We start from the raw sequence: 17491 nt of genomic DNA on the forward strand, positions 1-17491 counted from the left end.
CTGGTATTTTAATACTGTGACCATCCTGGGGGCACACACACATAGACATGCAGTCTATGGCTTCTCTGTGAGTGGAAGAGGAAGGACAGGCACTGATCTCTTCTCTGGGGTGCCCAGTGACAGGACCCAAGGGAATGGCCTGAGGCTGAGTCAGGATGTTCGGGTTGGATATCGGGGAAAGGTTCTTCACTCACAGGCGGGTCAGGCACTGGAACAGCAACAGCCCGACAGAGTTCAAGAAGTGCTTGAACAATGCTTTTGGGCACATGGCGTGACTCTTGGGGTTGTTCTGTGCAGGGACAGGAGTAGGATTTGATGGTGCTTGAGTTTCCCTTCCAACTCAGGATATTCTATGGTTCTGTGACCTTGGAACTGCCTTGGCTGTGTTTCTATATTTTGTAACATGTAAGGCTTTAAAATTTAAACCTTCATGTTCAAGAAAATTATCTCTAGGTAAAAAATGGATTAGAATTAAGAAGTAAGATTCCTTGAAATTGCATGTTATGCCGAGATAACACAGACCTCAAAGGTGGTTCGTGAACCAATTGTCAGTGACCTGAGAGAAGTGTTATCTCACATGACACAATCCTTGGGGTGTGCTGTTGCAATAATTAACTGACTAACTAGGAAAAAATATTGTGCACAGATCTATCTGCAGTTAGTCTTTTAAATAGCATAAATTAATTTTCTATTGAAATTGGTTTAACTGAAACATTTAAATTTTCCTTAGGGGGAAATATGTACATATTTCAGACCAGATTCTTAAAAGTAGTCAGCTACCAGAATGACAAGGAAAATCTGACACTCAGACCACGTTTTTCTGTGGAAATGTGAATTATGTAAGTTATGTTCTGTTCATATCTGCATAATTATATATACCCCCAAGGAATGAGCTTTAGTAAGTTCCAATTTTGCATATTAATTTCTTAGATAAAGCATTTAATCATAAAGTTGAGAAAAAAGTTGAGTTAGTCCCACAGGCACAGGTGGGGCTTTCCTTCTCCTCCCGTGAGCAGTGGTCTGATTAAAAGAGCAGGTGCATTCCTCGTTGTTGTGTATGTGCCCTGACTGTGATAAAGGCTGCCATCAGCCCTCTGGTGAAATTGCTTCAGTGGTGAGCCAGAGACAGTGTTTGATATGTCTGTGCATATTATACAAGTCACACTCTGAGCTACTTAAGATATGAGAACTTTGCTTGGTATTTTATGAATCATACTAAAGGTATTAAAACACTTTATATCATCAAAGAAGCACAACATTATCTTTTGATCTCCAGAAATAGCAGATCCAAGGGTAAGTAAAGCAAATGTATTTTCTTAATTGCTGAGCCAAGTGAAGCACACTTTAAAGGCTTTAGAGCTGCAAGTAGTAGTTGTACAAAATAGCAAAATTTGTTCTGTCATCTTGGTATATCACATAAACTCAGATGAGGTCAGTGAAATTGAGACACCGTTAATGAATATGAGACAGATATCAGAAAATCACACTGGAAAAAAATCTTTAATATCATCAATGTCATGCTGCATGTTCTCCAGTCCTCAGAGTTACATTTGATGGCTTTGCCTCAAAGGAGTAAAAGTCAAAGTTTGAAAAATAAAGTTATCTAAAGCATAAAAGTACTTTTTGACCTGTGCCTTTTCTGCTGTAAAACTGCAATGAGGTGGCATTCATGTAATTTTAAAATCATTGCATTTTGATGTATGGGTGAAATGAGCTGAAACATGGAAGTACATTTTTTTCTGTAGCACTCTGGAAAATAAGCTATTTCAGTCAGTCATTTTCTGGAGGGGGGAAAGAAAGAAAGAAATCTTATAATGTTGAGTTACTGACTTGAGGCTGAATTAGTCTGTTTGGCAGAATTAATCAAATATTGATTCTTAGACTAACTTTCACTTTACTGTGTGAATATGTGATAGCAGAGAGGATAGTCTGTACTGATGAAGTATGCACACTGGCTTCCTTGCTCTGTCTTTGCCTTTGTAAAGCTTGGAAAAGCTTTGAACTGAAGCCACAAGGGAGGTAGAAGGAATTAAGAGGCAAGTCCCATCATCAGAGGCAGCAGATAGAAGTCATGTGCAGTCCAGACATTTGTCATGTAAGTAAGTAATAAAACTGGGAAAAAGTCCTGTGGCTTATGTTCTTTTGTGATGTGGAAACCCTTTGTGGTTCTACATGGTTATCAGCCACAGCTTTTCCTCTTTACAGGAAGGAGGACAATTCTTCCTAAGGAACACAAATTCTTGATATGGAGTTATTGAATGGCACTCTGAGGTCTGGACAATGCTCTTGAACTAAGGCTGGGATTCTGTCTTTCCTCAGTATGTTCTGGAATTGGAAGATGTTAAAACTGAACACGGTTGTCTTAAGTGGCTTCTAAGAGTAGGTTAAGAGACAAACTCACAAACACATTAATAAGATGTAAGACTTGCTGAAATGTCCCCAAGTGTTTGTTGTATGGTTCATGAAAGAGTTTGTTTGAGAAGAAATACCTTCCTCCTTCAGTGAAGACAATATTTTCAGAAGTCTTAAAAAATTAACTAATGATAAAAGTCATGACTGGACATTGTCCAAAGTGGGGTGAATTGCAAAAATTAATAATTAGACAAAAAGAAAAGATTAAATTTCTTCTCATTAAGAAAAAAAAAGAGTTGTCAGTTGTATGATTAAAAAGATGACTCTTCACCTGTCAAAGCTGATTGTCTTTTTAGGTACAAAGACTCAAATCAAGGGTTTGCTTACATTCCTTCATTGTAAGGAAGATATGAATAAAGTGCCTAGTACTCTCTTTCAGTACCTGTGTTTCTGTAATGCTAATAATGGTAGGAGTGTTCTTCCATTAGGGCATGAGGGATTTAAATCCATAAATAACTTCAGTGAAAAGAATTGACTTCTTATCCCTCAAATGACTAAATTGATTTTTTATAATGTACAAAGAGAGAAGGTGCCATTAATAGTGAAGAGCAATATGTCTGAATGGTTCTCGTGTGATTTCTTCAAGAAAAGGCAACCCCTCTCTGAAGCTAGAGAATGTCTGCACTATACACTTGAAACATTTTACAGCCCTTATGTGCTAAGGTTAGTGGTAAGGGCAAAAGCAACACTCAGTACGCTTGGTAGGTTATATAAAATGCATTTATTTTTGTAAGAAAGTCAAAGCCTCACACTGCCAACATTTTAATGAAATATCACAGTTGCTTTAACAAAAAAACCAAAAAAACCCCAAATGAACAAAAAAAGAAAGTGATCTGCTCTGTAAAATGAAACTAGAAACTGATGAAATGAAGAATGAGGTGGAATTTTGCTGAGGTCTTCAGCAAGAAAAGCGCTGTTTTCGTATACTTAAATGTAAAGCAGTGTGGCTTATTACTCCACTTCTCTGCCTGTACACAAGGATGACAGAAGAGTTTACCCCAGGGAGCTGGGTTTTGTGCCCCCTGTCCTGTTCCATATACACAGGCTGGTGGTAACCTTGAGACGTAGCTTTTGGAGGACACTTTTAAGATGGATTTTTCCAATTCAGCTTCTCTAACTGGAGCCTTAGCTGATATTACTTGACTCTCAGAGTTTGTTACACAGGGTCTTGCCAGCCGCGGCTTTGGTATGAAAGGAGCTTTAATGAAAGCCCAGTAACGTGTGTTATTCTGAAGCCATCTGTGTGGAAGGACAGGTAATTAATTCTGCATGCGGATTAAAAGGGATAACTGGAATCTATTGGAGAAGTAAACAGCCTTGCTCTGGCTGCTGCCTGGGCAGTACAGAGACCTCCTGCTCCCAGCAGCAGGGACACCAGACCTCCCTGCAGCCTGCAAGCCTCCCAGCACCGGGACTGGGCAGGACCAGCTCCTCCTCAACACTGATCAGCCTTCCCACGCTGCACAGCAGCCTCTGCTCCAAAACCAACCTTTTGTTTCCATGAAGACAAAGTCCCAGTATCTAATAAGCAGCTGTGAACGAATGCAACACAACAGCTCTGACTCACCTTCATTTGCTGGTTGCCTCTCGCTAGTTTGTTTTTGTTGCTTATCTGAAATACTGTCATTTCCTCTCCACAAGCTGGCAAAATCCACACCCCCCTGCTTCTGGTAATGAAGTGCACAGCTAGACTAGCTGACAGGGTATTTTTTAAATGAAAGGCATTTGTGCTCTGGAATTTCTTTAACGTAGACTTGCACAGAAGGTGGCACAGAGACCCAGCTATGAGTTTACTACTATTAAATAACTGAAATGCCCTATGAAATGTCAGCGGAGATCTTGAAGTAATAATACCCACTAAACCCCTCCAATTAAGATTTTACTTTCCAGCAGGGACATCAGGCCAGATTCTGTATCCACGGTAACTCCACAAAGCATATTAGAGACAGACTGATTTATGCTCCAGCAAGAGATAGGAATTAATTCCCTTTTATGGTAGTAGCCCATCAGAAACCTGAAAAATACTTGTCAAAATTATTTATATGGTAAACTGAGGTAAGACGAATAAAGATTTATTTTTTCAGGCCAAAACCTCTTAAGGAGCATTCACCAGCAACTTAGGTGTCTCATACTGGACAGAAGCATCACTGCTACTGCAGATTGATTGGATTCTGTCTATCGTGTTTTTTGCTGAAACTGAAATCACTGCCGTTGGACATTTAAAAATCTGGGTGTGACATTTTTTACTTACTGTCACAAGGAAGATGCAAAAGCATAAAATCTTCAGCCTTCACCTTTAGAGCATGTTCAGGGTGGTAGCGCACAGTGCAGATCCATTGCATTTTATTTATGTGCAGCACAATCCTTTAATTCCTGACCTCTCATTATAGCAAATACAGTAAATAAAAGATATATACAACCACATGAGACATATGGAGGAAGAATGAAAAGAATAGCAAATTTAAACCTCTACAAAGATTATACAAGCTTAATAAAACCTACATTTCATAGCACTCTACACAATGCAAGACCTTCCCAAGACCCTTGAGAACAGGGCATTTTCACAGTCTTGCTAAGGCGGTTCGTATTCACATATAATTTTTTGATGCAACGCCGAGTCATGCAGGACTCAATATCCGTGATGACAGACAGGGAAGCTGAAACTTCAAAAGAGGATGATGATGTTGGGTGATTACAATTAATCCATGAACACTTCTACTGAGAGTACAAAACTCCTCTTAGCTACGAAATTTACAAAAGCAAAATTTACATCCTTTTATCCCACTGAGGTTTATGGACATCAATTTTTTAAATTCCCTTTCTGGTGACCTTTCAGTGTCCTTAAATCTATCTCTACAACTCTATTGCTATGGCCAGTTGTACCAGGAAGATTCTTTTGTATATTATAATAAAGATATTAAATATATGATAACATTAAATATATAACATTTTAATGAAACAAATAATTAAACTGGAAGTAAAAGGGGAAAAACCCCATCTACTTTACCATATCTTTTATTTAAAGTTTGTAGTCAGATACTAAAACTGAAGTGCTAGAGGGTATACAGGCACAGCTGGCATAGTTTTCATGGCACTGTATAGCCACAGCCTACAGAGCTGCAAGTACACATCTTCAGGACATATTTTTAACCTGACACTAGTTAAAAGCTTCTCCCAATATTGTATTGCTGTGTTAAAAAAAAAAAGAAAGTTATTATGTTTTTTTACTTTACAGTTCCACAGCACTGTTGTGGTTACATACCTACTAGTGATATGAAGGGTTTTGTGGCTACTACTAATGTAAGGGATCAGCTCAGAGTTTATCTGTAAGGTCTCCAGGAGTGTATTTATCCAGGAGTGGTGCTGCATCAGCCCTAGTGACATATCACACCCCTTGGCTCTGAAGCCTGCCATGCTTGCTCTCAATTACATTTCTGTAGCAGCACTGGAAGCTTCTATCTGTCCCTTCTTCAGCTGCCAGCTGGGTGTTCACAGCGCTCTGGTGTCTCAGCTGAAGGTGCTCAAGTTCCTATCAGTTTGACATTAATGTTTTACATTAACGATTACAAATTTGGTTCAATCTTCTCTTTTTACATGAGGAATCAATAACATTCATTGAGAGAATTATATTGTCTCCCCCCTAAAAGATTATAGCTGTTTGGAGTAATTTCAGGCATTTGGGTAAATACCTTTTAATGACATTAACACTTATTACTTTAGGTCCTTTTTTCCATATATTTTTCCTATTGAAGGGAACCTGCAAGATCATGCAGAAGACTTTATTCAATTTCCAAAATACTCTTTTTATCCTATAGAAAATCACATGGGAAGATGAGAACTTAAATACATTTCTTGCTTTCTCTCCAGATTCACCTGCTGTCAGAATCAGTGCACCTGAAACAATCACAGCACACGCATCCATGGCAAAAACTTCTGATGACCTTCACATGGTGGTGCAGGGCAGGACAGTGGCTGATCTCCAGTGATGATTACACTGAAGAGTCTGCAAGGCCTGGCAAAGGGATTCAACCTCTGTGACACCTATATTCAGATGCTTGTTACAGTGACAGAATAAAAATATTTAACACACATTCAATATTAATTTAAATATTAAATATGTTTATTATTTAAACCAGTGCTTTCCTCTTCCATCTTTTGACAATAATTTTAATCAGAGTGAGATTTGGTCCTATGAAGATCTGATTATCTGCAGTTCTAGAAATGATGCTTTCTCTTCTGGCTTTCAACATATATGTGCTTTACATTGGAACAATCACATGATCTGATTATTTTAGCCCATTGAGCCACCTGCTTCCAATTGTTCTCACCTTTGAATTAGATTATTGCAAACCCTAATCCTTGATATCCACTAATCACCTACTTGAAGTATCTATCTGAAGCCCTCAAGTCTCCTAAGAATGAGAAATAGCCACATAATTATTTGATTCTTGCAAAGAGAAACAACTGGAAAACATGCCATACTGACAGCTTTGTATAGAAAATGGCATCACTAGTGTCTCACCTGCCTCCCAGCTGTGCCTGGATTATAAAAAATATCCTCCAAACCCCCAATATATACCTTTCTCCAATGGCTGCTGGCTCTGGCTTTTGGATCATACCCCATTTAGCAATTAGCAGCACTGCCTTTTCTTCTTCACAGCTTTCAGAAAATTACACATGAGTAGTCAGAACAAAACCCTTGATGTTTTTTTCTTCCCTGTTATGTTTTCAGAAGAGTTTCATTAATGGGTTTGATTCACAATCTGTTTTTCTCTATTCATATATGCATCCATGTAAATAAATCAGGGAGAAAGAGAAGTTCAACACCAGGACTAGGTCCCACAGATATCTAATTAAACCTTGCTGGGTTTGTTTTCATTCTGGAAAAGAAAACCTACCAGCATCAGGTTTTGACAGCTGAACCACAAGCATGCACATTTCATAAAACATATGTGTATAGTCTGTGGTTTACCACCTAGTTGTCATCTTGGGTTTAAATGATACACATGTTGCACTGAAGTCTTCATTTTTAAAGGCATTTTGAACAACAACAACAACAAAAAGACAGAAAATTTCAGCAGAGGATGCAGAATCAGAAAGGCTATCAAGAACAAATTAGCACTAAAATTCTTCGGCATTGTGCCATGCATTATTGAACAGTAATAAATGCTTTGGAATGTCTCACTGCTTAATTACCTGTTTTGAAAATGAATTATTAGTGAAACAGAAATTTTTAGCTTGGAGACCTTTTGTTGTGAAGACCTCTATGTTAAGTCACCCAAGAGAGTGTTTCTGCCTGTAGTTCAAATCTAACTACCTGCCTTTCCAATTATCTAATAATTTGTTTCTGCTGTATAATCACCCTGGCTGCAGGTGTTCTAACGGAGTAAAGACAGTAAAAGGGAGTGAGAAAGTACCAGTGAAAGGAGAAAAGCACAATACAAATAAGAAAAACAGTGGGGCAAGCAAATCCTTAGTTTCTGTATGATTATGACATTACCCTGTGATTCCAAGTCACTCTCTGTAGGAAGCAATAATGCCACATCAACAGCCTCAGTACCTCATCCTCCCAGGGATTCATAGGCCAAGGTGTAAATAACTTCCTCCTGGCAATGATTCCCCATTTTGCCTTTGGGGAAAGAATTGAGCAAATGGTAATGAAAGATCTCACCCAAACCACTCTAAGGAGACGTTATAGCAGCTTTCTGGTGTGTAAAGAAGACAGCTTAAGACTGGAGAGGGACTTTTCTGGAGGCATGTAGTGACTGGACAAGGGGAAATGGCTTCAATTAGATATTAGGGAGAAATTCTTTACTGTAAGGGTGGTGAGTCACTGGAACAGGTTGCCCAGAGATATTGTATACTCCCCATCCCTGAAGGTGTTCAAGGTCAGGCTGGATTGGGATCTTGAGCAGCTCAGGGTTTAGTGGAAGATTCCCTAACCATGGGAAAATTCCATGTTGGAACTAGATGGTGTCTTCCAACCCAAACTATTCTGTGATTCTATGATACTATGATTCTATGCTGTTGTGGAAAAATTGAATTAGATGACTGGACCATGTAAGAAAAGAAAACAGACAAAATAGGAGAAAGCAGATTTTCGAATATTGATGTAAAACAAGAGAAGAAACAAGTGCCTATTTTCAAGTGAATTACTTTAATTATGTTGAAAATAAAAAGTCTTCCCAAGACAACAATCTCTGTATGTGAGTGGCTGCATTAAGGGAATTGTGTCATAGCCTGTAATGTACTTCAGTCTGCAGAGGATATTGTGCACAGACCATAATATTGAAGTTTTAATGACAGAGCTACTGGTCCTCTAACAATTGTGAAGGGAGACATCTAACTATTCTCTCAGATTCTGCAATGTGAGGCTCCAGCCTTTCTGTTCTCATGTTGTAAACCTGCATCCTCTTCCTCTCCTGTAAGATGCCTTTAACAAGAGATATTTGTTATTAGTGACATATAAATTTGCTAGACCAGCACCACTTGCATCACAGTAGCTGAGTACCTGCTAAAGGGTTTACTATCCACTAACTTATTATAGCTTATAGCTTTTCTTCACATATTTTTCTGAGCTGAAACACAGCATACAGGGAAAAAAAAGTTCTCATGTTCTCCTTCTGACTTACACAAATATATCTAATTATATTCTGTGTCATTAGCATTAAATGAATTGCTGTTTCTGCTGGGAGTTGAGAGCCAGCAAGTTTCAGAGCTGTAGCTGTGCCTACTCCATCAGGCAGGGGAAATTTGTGTGGAAAACAGCAGCTGTCTTTGATGAGGCTCATAATATGTTTATTGGTAACACATCCCCTTATGATGTATGTCCTGCTATGTATTTTAATATAGGAAAATACTTCAGCCACCTTCACCATCAGTTGAAGGAACTGGCAAGGGCTTCTGAGACCATCACATTAGTGATGTGCCCCTTTACTTCAGATTGGTATCCACATTACTCATTAAATCTGCAACTTCTTGAGCACTTGGCTCTTAGTACTGAATTAATGTAGATAAGAAGAATTTAATTTATGCCAGAATTTTTCAACTAACTGAGGGGTTTTGCTCCTGGTGAGCCTTTTTTATTTTCTAAAGACTGTGATACCAACTGGTCTTTTTAAAACCCCTAGGACTAGAATTTAGATAGAAATATAAAAATCTCTCCAGTTATTTTAAAAATACAAAGATTTTATATAATCTTATGTTAATACTTCAGAAATAAGAACATTTCCGATTTTTGGCAGTGTCATCTGTTCTCATCTATTGATTTATATGTCTAGGAGTTTCCTTGTTCCAGTCCTATAATGAAAAATCAAATCTGCTTATGCTTTTAGTCAACTTCTCATGTTTTATAAGAAGGACAATGGAATTTAAGAACATTAGTACATTGCTACATTGACCAAATGCCTGACATTCACAGGGATTCTGTATTTTTCCTCACAGGATCATTCTTGTCTACATATTCAGGTTACCCCTTAGGCTTTGATCCTAGGGAATGGAGGAGGTGTTACTGACTGCAAGCATCCCCACATCAGTTTTCACCTACTCTGGAGGCACAGGCCAAAATCTGATACTCCAGGGAAAATTTTTGCTCCTACCAAACCCTGCAAGAACTGTGGAAATGGAGCACTTATAGTACCAGGCCATTTGGCAGCATTGTTGCTGGGCAGGTCCTCTACTATAGTTTGCAAATGCCTGAATCTCTCCTCAGCACATAGAGGAGAGCAGACACAGCAGCATCAAGCAAAAGCCTGACAGCTGGGATTCATGCTGAAGTGTTTCCTGCTGGGGCAGATTGTGAGCACTGGAAAAATGCAGGTGGCCTCTTCAGACAAAAGGGCTCTTTTTTCCCCTTTTTTTCTCTTTCCCCTCTCCACTTCTGATATGTCCTTCCTGTCGTGGGCACAGTTAGTATTGTCTCTCCTTGTTCTTTAAGCTTGTTGGAGGTTTATCTCTGAGATAAAAATTCCTGTCATAAGGGTGAGTACCCCAAAGAAAGTATATTACCTACGCTGCTGTTTGTAGAGAGCAGAAGCATCATGAAGGTAAGAAATTCTGGCTTTCTGTACAGAATGCAGAGCCAGGAACACACAAAGGAAAGTTTGGCACAGGGATCTTGTGTAATTCTTCTGAAAAACATCTGTGTTTGTAAGTAGGATTTAAGTCACCTGTATCAGGGATTTTCAATCCATTCCCCACCAGTTGCAAGTGACTGCTCATCTCTGCATTTATTGGACCAGAAAGTGAAATAATGATGCCTTTCTTCCAGGGCTAGGAGATACCATCTTCATAAAAAGTTCTGTGAAGTACTTACTGAGCAGTAGGGAAGAGAAATCCTGAGGTTATCAGTCAGCTTGATCTTAGACAAATACATTTTCCCTGAGAAGAAAGGAAAAAAATCACTGTCTCTAACTTACTAAGACTGAATGGGATTCCAGAGGCTATACAAGGTGAAGATTAATCTTCCTGTGCAGTAATAATGTACCACAACTTTACACAAATAAGTAACTTCGTACACTCATTACATGTAAAAACAAGGAGCTTTACATCATCAGGTTTGACCATTTTCACAAGCTATTGCATTTCATGCAGTCATTCATCCATGAAGACAATTTTTTTTACTAAATCACAGCTTTTAGAAGAATGAATAAGGCTGAGATTGAAAATCCCAAGAGGTGGAGGATCTTGCTCCTCTCTTGTTTATCCATTTTAATGGGAAAATTGTGCTTACATTTAAACATGCGTATAATTTCTCATTGTAATGTGTATAGCTTCAGCTCCCAAATGTCTATATACTCTTCCAAATATGCCTTTCTGCACTAGATTAAAATTTCTTGTGTATACAAAATTTTATTACCTATAAAGGTACTTGGGCACAGATATCAAGCCACCAGTCATGCTACTTGTGATACACTAAACAATCTGATCCTGTTAAGTTTCTCACTGCAAAACCTTTCCTCCAATCTTCAAAGGTCTTAGAAAAAAGCCTACATTTAGTATGTATATGTAGTAGGCTCCATATGTCTGATTTCTCATCCAATCCCCATTTGTGCCTCTAAGGAGGATGCAAGACATAACATCACACCAAAAAGAGAGAGACAGAGGGGAGAGGGGTTGAGGGGTTTTTTTTTGTTTTGTCTTGTTTTGGGGTTTTGTTGGTTGGTTGGTTTTTTGGTGGTGTTTTTTATGGTTTTTTTTTTGTTGTTGTTGTTGTTTGTTTTGGTTTTTTTTGTTTTTGTTTTTTTGACTCCTGTTAATGGTCAGGGAGAAGAAATGCTCTGGGCTTCTTGCAAACTCCCAATAATAAAGAATATTTTAAAGTGAGTAAAGTTTCTGTTGTATTTTATAAATAATGGGTCACCTTTTCTTCTTTTAATCATGCACATGAAAATGGTGGTTTACTGTACAGTTTTTTAGCATTTTGGTAGTGATCTGCTGTTTACTATTCCAGGCAAAGAAGGAATAACTGGTTCCTTAACAGAAAATGTAGTCTGAACAGGAAAGAAAGTCTCCCTCTCTGAATATCTGTGGATGCTATTAGTAGATAGCGGAAAAATATTTTAAAAGTTTCAGAAATTGGCATCATCTAATTTTGCAAACCATAATGGTGTATTTTTTTAAACATTTAGAGCTGAAGCCATCCTTAGAGAGAACAAATTGTAGTTTGGTAACTATCCTTTGAACGACAGAATACTCCCTTTTGGTGATTAAATAAAATTATTAGAACATTACCACCAAAGCTTTAAATATTCCATATTGAAAAAAAAAATAATAACTCTTAGTAACAGTGAAACATAAGCTCTCTCAAAGTATACCAGACAAGTAATACAACACTTTCCTCTGATGAAGATATAAGTTATCTTAAGACAGGAACAAGGGACTTCCTGGCTGGTTTAACATCTGCAGTGTAGTCATCTATACCTGAATTTGACAAGTTTTTGTTACCCTTGGGGCAGCAGGATAAAAATTCACTTACAGGACATATGTCAAGTAGTCTGGTTTAGCTAGGTCCTTTAGGACAAATTAATTACACCTTGGATGCACCTAGGTGACAAATTCAGGCAGAGAGAGCTGCATTTTCATGTGTATATGTTTAGCCCCACCAGTCCTATCCTGGTATCTTTTCTCCACCACAATGTGCATAGCTTGAACCACATAATTCCCTTCCACTTCCTCCAAGTCCTCACTAAAACAATCTTGCACACCATTTGTCCCTACGTGATAGTAGTTCTGGCTCACAAAGATTTTTTGCCTTGTTGATCTGTGTGCCCTTGAATGTATTGCTAATGTGCATTCAGTGATTTGGCAGGAACATAGAAAGCTGCTTTCCTAAGCTGCAGGACTGCTTTGGGTCCTAGGGAGTGAATTGCCTTACCACTGTACCAATTCCTTTCTACTTTAGTTGTCAGTCCAAATACTTTGGATTCAGCCCAGGGGATTCACATTACAAAGATCATCTTGAACTTGTTTTGCATGATAGCTTACATGCAATACCTGTTGGAAGAGATTATTTTTTTTCTGGTACCTGGCCTGAGTATCTTTCACCTCTTAGCATAAAAAAAAATAGATTTCAACAGCTATGCTTCAAATATGGCATTTCATGTCCTTTTAGGAACTTGCAAAGAGCACATGAATTTCTGCAGTTTCAGAAAGTGATCTTGCAAAATCTCCTGTACTTGTCAAATTTGCAGGCAAGCAAAAGCTTAGGGAAAGGAAACACTTCTTTCTTTCACAGAACAGAATATTTGCAGAGTCACTAACCTTGAAAAGGAGTGGAAGTTGACCAGTATCAACTGCCCATCTCAATCTCCACAGCCACCTTGCCTTATCAGTGTTGCAGAACCTGTTCCCCCTGCTAAACCCAGTGGTACCTGCTAATTGTGGTTATTCCTGCAGGTACCAGGGTCCATGCAAATGACATCTGCCTTCCTTTGAGATGGTGGCTGAAGCTTGATTTTTCTCACAGTGATTTTTTACTAGCTTGAAGCACACAACAGAAGCTGGCACATTGACCTTTAATGCAGGCTGGGGAGAAAGCCATGACTCATCCACAGCTAGTTCATCATCTTGCACCTGACAAGGACAAGGTTCTTAATGCCTATCTTTGCTGCAGCTTTGTACATATGTATGTCTGGACATCCATCACTTCACCACTTCTTGTCCTTACAGATACTTTTTATTTTTGTCTGAAAATATGTTTTGCTGTAGATGATTTACACTTCTCAGACATCTCCTGGAAGTTTCTTCTCTGGCAGAGTAATTGCTGTGTTTTTTCCTGACAAATATTGATCACAAGTTAGGTCACTCTAAAGCTGTTGTGACATTTTGATGATCAGTGAGTGCTATATCAGCTTCATTCAAGTTTCTGGAAATGCCAAGAACTGGAACATGCTGGCAAATCCAGGCAACTCTCAGTATACTATCCTTTTAATAAACATCCTGGAGGGACAGCTGTGAGGGACTGGATCTCCTGAAGCTGGTGAAATACCTATGTTTCCTTTCCTTCTCTGGAAAAGTTTTCACTGGCTCATCATTCTTTAGGCCTTTATATTTACAATGAGAGTTGCCTGTTTATAATGAACTGCTCAGTGTTTCTCCCTTAGATTCTCATCAGCACCTAAATAAACAAAATGAACAATAAACAGCAAAAACAAACACAACTAAAAATTGTCACAAGATGGTAGCATTCCTACTAACAGAAAAATCAGCACTACAAAAGTGACTGTCAACTGACACAGAGAGATAGTTCTCTAAGATTTCACCGGGTATCAGTTTTCCTCCAGGAATGCTATATTATCTATATTATATTAACCCCCTCCTGAGAATAAGACCAGAATTAGGATAATCTTTACATACCCCATGCCTATAAAATAAATTGTAGCACTTCAGCCACACAGTATTTGTTTTATGAAAAAGAAAGTTTTTTCATTTCTGGCTCCCCAACAAAAATACACTTAGCAAAATTTTTTTTGCATGCTAATGACCCATTCTATTTAGCAGTTCTAAACTTAATAGTGCTCATAAATCTTCTGACTAGCCTTCCAAAGTGTCAGGGAATGAGTGTTTTATTTGGTCTTCTGTCTGTAAAATAGCATATATTTGTGATCTTCCAGTGGTGCGTAAGCCTATGTATCATTTCTTAATGAGGGAATATGAGAGGGTCGTGCTGTGAGCAAATCATTTATGTCTTCTACTCTGAGGGTCAGAAAATTAATAATCTCTGATGACTTTCCTCTTCAATCATTGCATCACAACTAAGCCTTAGTTTGTGTCTCACTGAAGCCTCTCAGTGAGTCCTTTCATGGCCATTTTCTTTTCCTGAGGAATTGCCAAGCTTTTCTGAAGTGCCCCCACAAGCACAAAGCAGAATGAGCTCACTGAGCATCTGCTTTACCCAAGTGACTCTCCTCCTGGCAAACCTTTTGTGTTTGCAGCTGCTCAGCACCAGGACTTCCCATCCTCCCACCTCTCCTGGATTTAGTCTCTGCCAATCTTTTTCTCTAACTTGGGTCAGTAAATTTAATTTAATTAAATATTTTTTATTAATTAATCTCCAAAAGAGAGGTTCTATTTCAGTCAAGATCATTGGTCCCATGAGTTTGCATCGACACAAATTTAGGAGATTTGTGTTAGGTTGGAATCAATAGGGATGGAGAGATGGGAAAAAGGCATTGCTTAGGTTCAGCCTCCCCTGTCAAGACTACTGATGCATGAAACCAGATGCTCTGTAGTGAGCTACCTATTTCCATTTACTTTTTCTGTTTTTCTCTCCTTGTACTTTTGTTGCAAAGTTTTTGCCCCATGTGTTTTTGAGACGATCAAAGTTAGTCAGAGTCGAATGTCTACAAACAATAAATGAAGCTTTATGGCTCTAAAGAAATGTTTTGATTTCAAAGCAGCTTCTATTGATTTCAATTCAGTGGAAAAAAATCCAATAAAATAACTTCTGCAGCAGAGAAATTTTGCTTTACAAAAACCTCTCAAATTCTTACAAAGGCAATTGTGAAAAATAATAAACAAATCATTGGGTTAAATTTGGAAAATTACCCGATGATTAAGGATAAGTTCCCCAAAGATTAAGCAAATTAAGTAAGTATAGTCTGTTCAAGATCTGCCTTTGAAATTTGTTTTGATCAAACCCACAAACAAAATGAGTGTGTTTATTCTTTTGGCTTTCTAAAAACAGAACCTTTCAAATAGTATTATTCACTAAGGCAAAACAAAATGTATATTTATGTCCTGTCCTCTATCCTGTTTATATGTACATTATACATATATAACTATTATATATATATAACTATGTATATGTACATATGTGTGTGTGTATGTAATATGCTTCTGTTTTTACTAATTATGACTAAGATCAGTAAAATTCAGATTGTGTTTTCAAAATAATTTAATTTCATTTATTTGGTAATTATTTTATTTAATTTCACTTTTTTTACATTGTGGTAGGGTAAACAATTTCTAACAAGGAGGTTATGAATATTCTTTCTGTTCAGGAGTTCTCTGTGAACAAAGCCTAATTCTTCCTGGTGTAATTGCCATTCATGATTATTTCCTCAGTAATTCACACAAATAATTTGCAGCCTAATTCCTTCTTAAGCAGGTTCAGTGCTCCCATTTGAATTCTGAGCTATGGTGGTTAGAATGGTCATTCAGTATGGTTTCTATCCTTGATGGCTGAGGCAATTGAATCAAACTTTTCATTCAGGGAAAGCACTCTTCTAAATTGGGATGGATTTCTGTGTGTGATTTAGTACTGCTCAGTGATGGAAGAGAATTGACTGCAACTCTCTTGATCAATTATCTGGTGAAACCCAAAACTTTTGATGACTGAGTTCTCGAATTCAACAGTCGGTCTGAAACAATTTGTGCCGTTAATCATCCTGACTGTAAGTGTGCCGAAAGATTGCTGAAAAATAAACCAGTACTTTAAAAGTCAAAGGAGTCTTTTGAAAATTTGTTTTAGTTTGCTCTTGATAACTTGGGAGGAGGGAGGGAGATGGAGAGAGACTTTCCTCTGTTGACTTCAGTCTCAAGAATTTCAGTGACCAAAACTGCTTGAATTGGACAGAAGAACAGAGAAATTGTAATTAATTTCTACTTGAGATAACAATTTAAGTATAATCTTTTCAGAAAACAGGGTTTTGGGACTGTTTTGTATTAGTTTTCTCAATTTGAATTTCTTTTCCTTAATACTTCCAATTTGCTAAGCTCCATTCTTACTAATACCCTTACTACAAATCTCTCTTGGTTTATTGGCAGGTAAGATGATAAATAAACTGCTTTAAATCTGGCATTGTTTAGCTTAGATTTGATCAAGTTAGAAGTGGTGTAACATGGAGGAACAAGTCCCAGTGGAGAGATGGAACTGATTCTCACAGTGGGGGCACTGGTACCAACATCTGAACATAAAGACACATTAGGATGACTGAACACTGACAGCTGCTGCAGAAGAGTGCTAAATGATGGATGATGGCTCTGACAACTTCCTCTCCACTCCCAAAAGGCAAGGTAATTCTTCAGGTTTTGCAATCTAACAGGAGACCAAAATTCTGGCAAGTGGTTGTTCACTGTTGTCATGCTGTTTTGAGCAATTTAGGAGCCAAACTGGACCTTCAGAAGTTGAGACCTCTTCTAAATTGTAGAAGCCTCCTTCTTGGAGAATGTGCACTGAAACACATGGAGAAGAGCAGCCTCTACACTGGTGACAAGGGAGAGCACCAAAACCTTAACTTTCGTGTTACTGCAATACTGCCTGGCAGACCAGAGAATTTGTAACAACCATGATCCTTCTTCTAGTGCCCAAAAAAGACACGACCAAGAAATCCTTCATGCTGATGTTAAGATCTGACAGCCATTGTTGAACATGTGAGGCTGCTGCAGCACTACAACCCCAGGTACAGCTGGCAGCAAGGCTCAGTATGTGTTCCCTGTTGGCACACACACAAAATGCAGACAAACACTTTCTTACAACCTGTCCCGGAAGGAAAGGGTAACCCAGGTTCTGGTTAATAGATTCCTTGGGGTGGATTAGACTGAAACAACGCTGAATGACCAATGTTTGTAAATACAT

Source organism: Cinclus cinclus, chromosome 2 (assembly GCF_963662255.1).
Source record: "Cinclus cinclus chromosome 2, bCinCin1.1, whole genome shotgun sequence".
Taxonomy (NCBI): domain Eukaryota; kingdom Metazoa; phylum Chordata; class Aves; order Passeriformes; family Cinclidae; genus Cinclus; species Cinclus cinclus.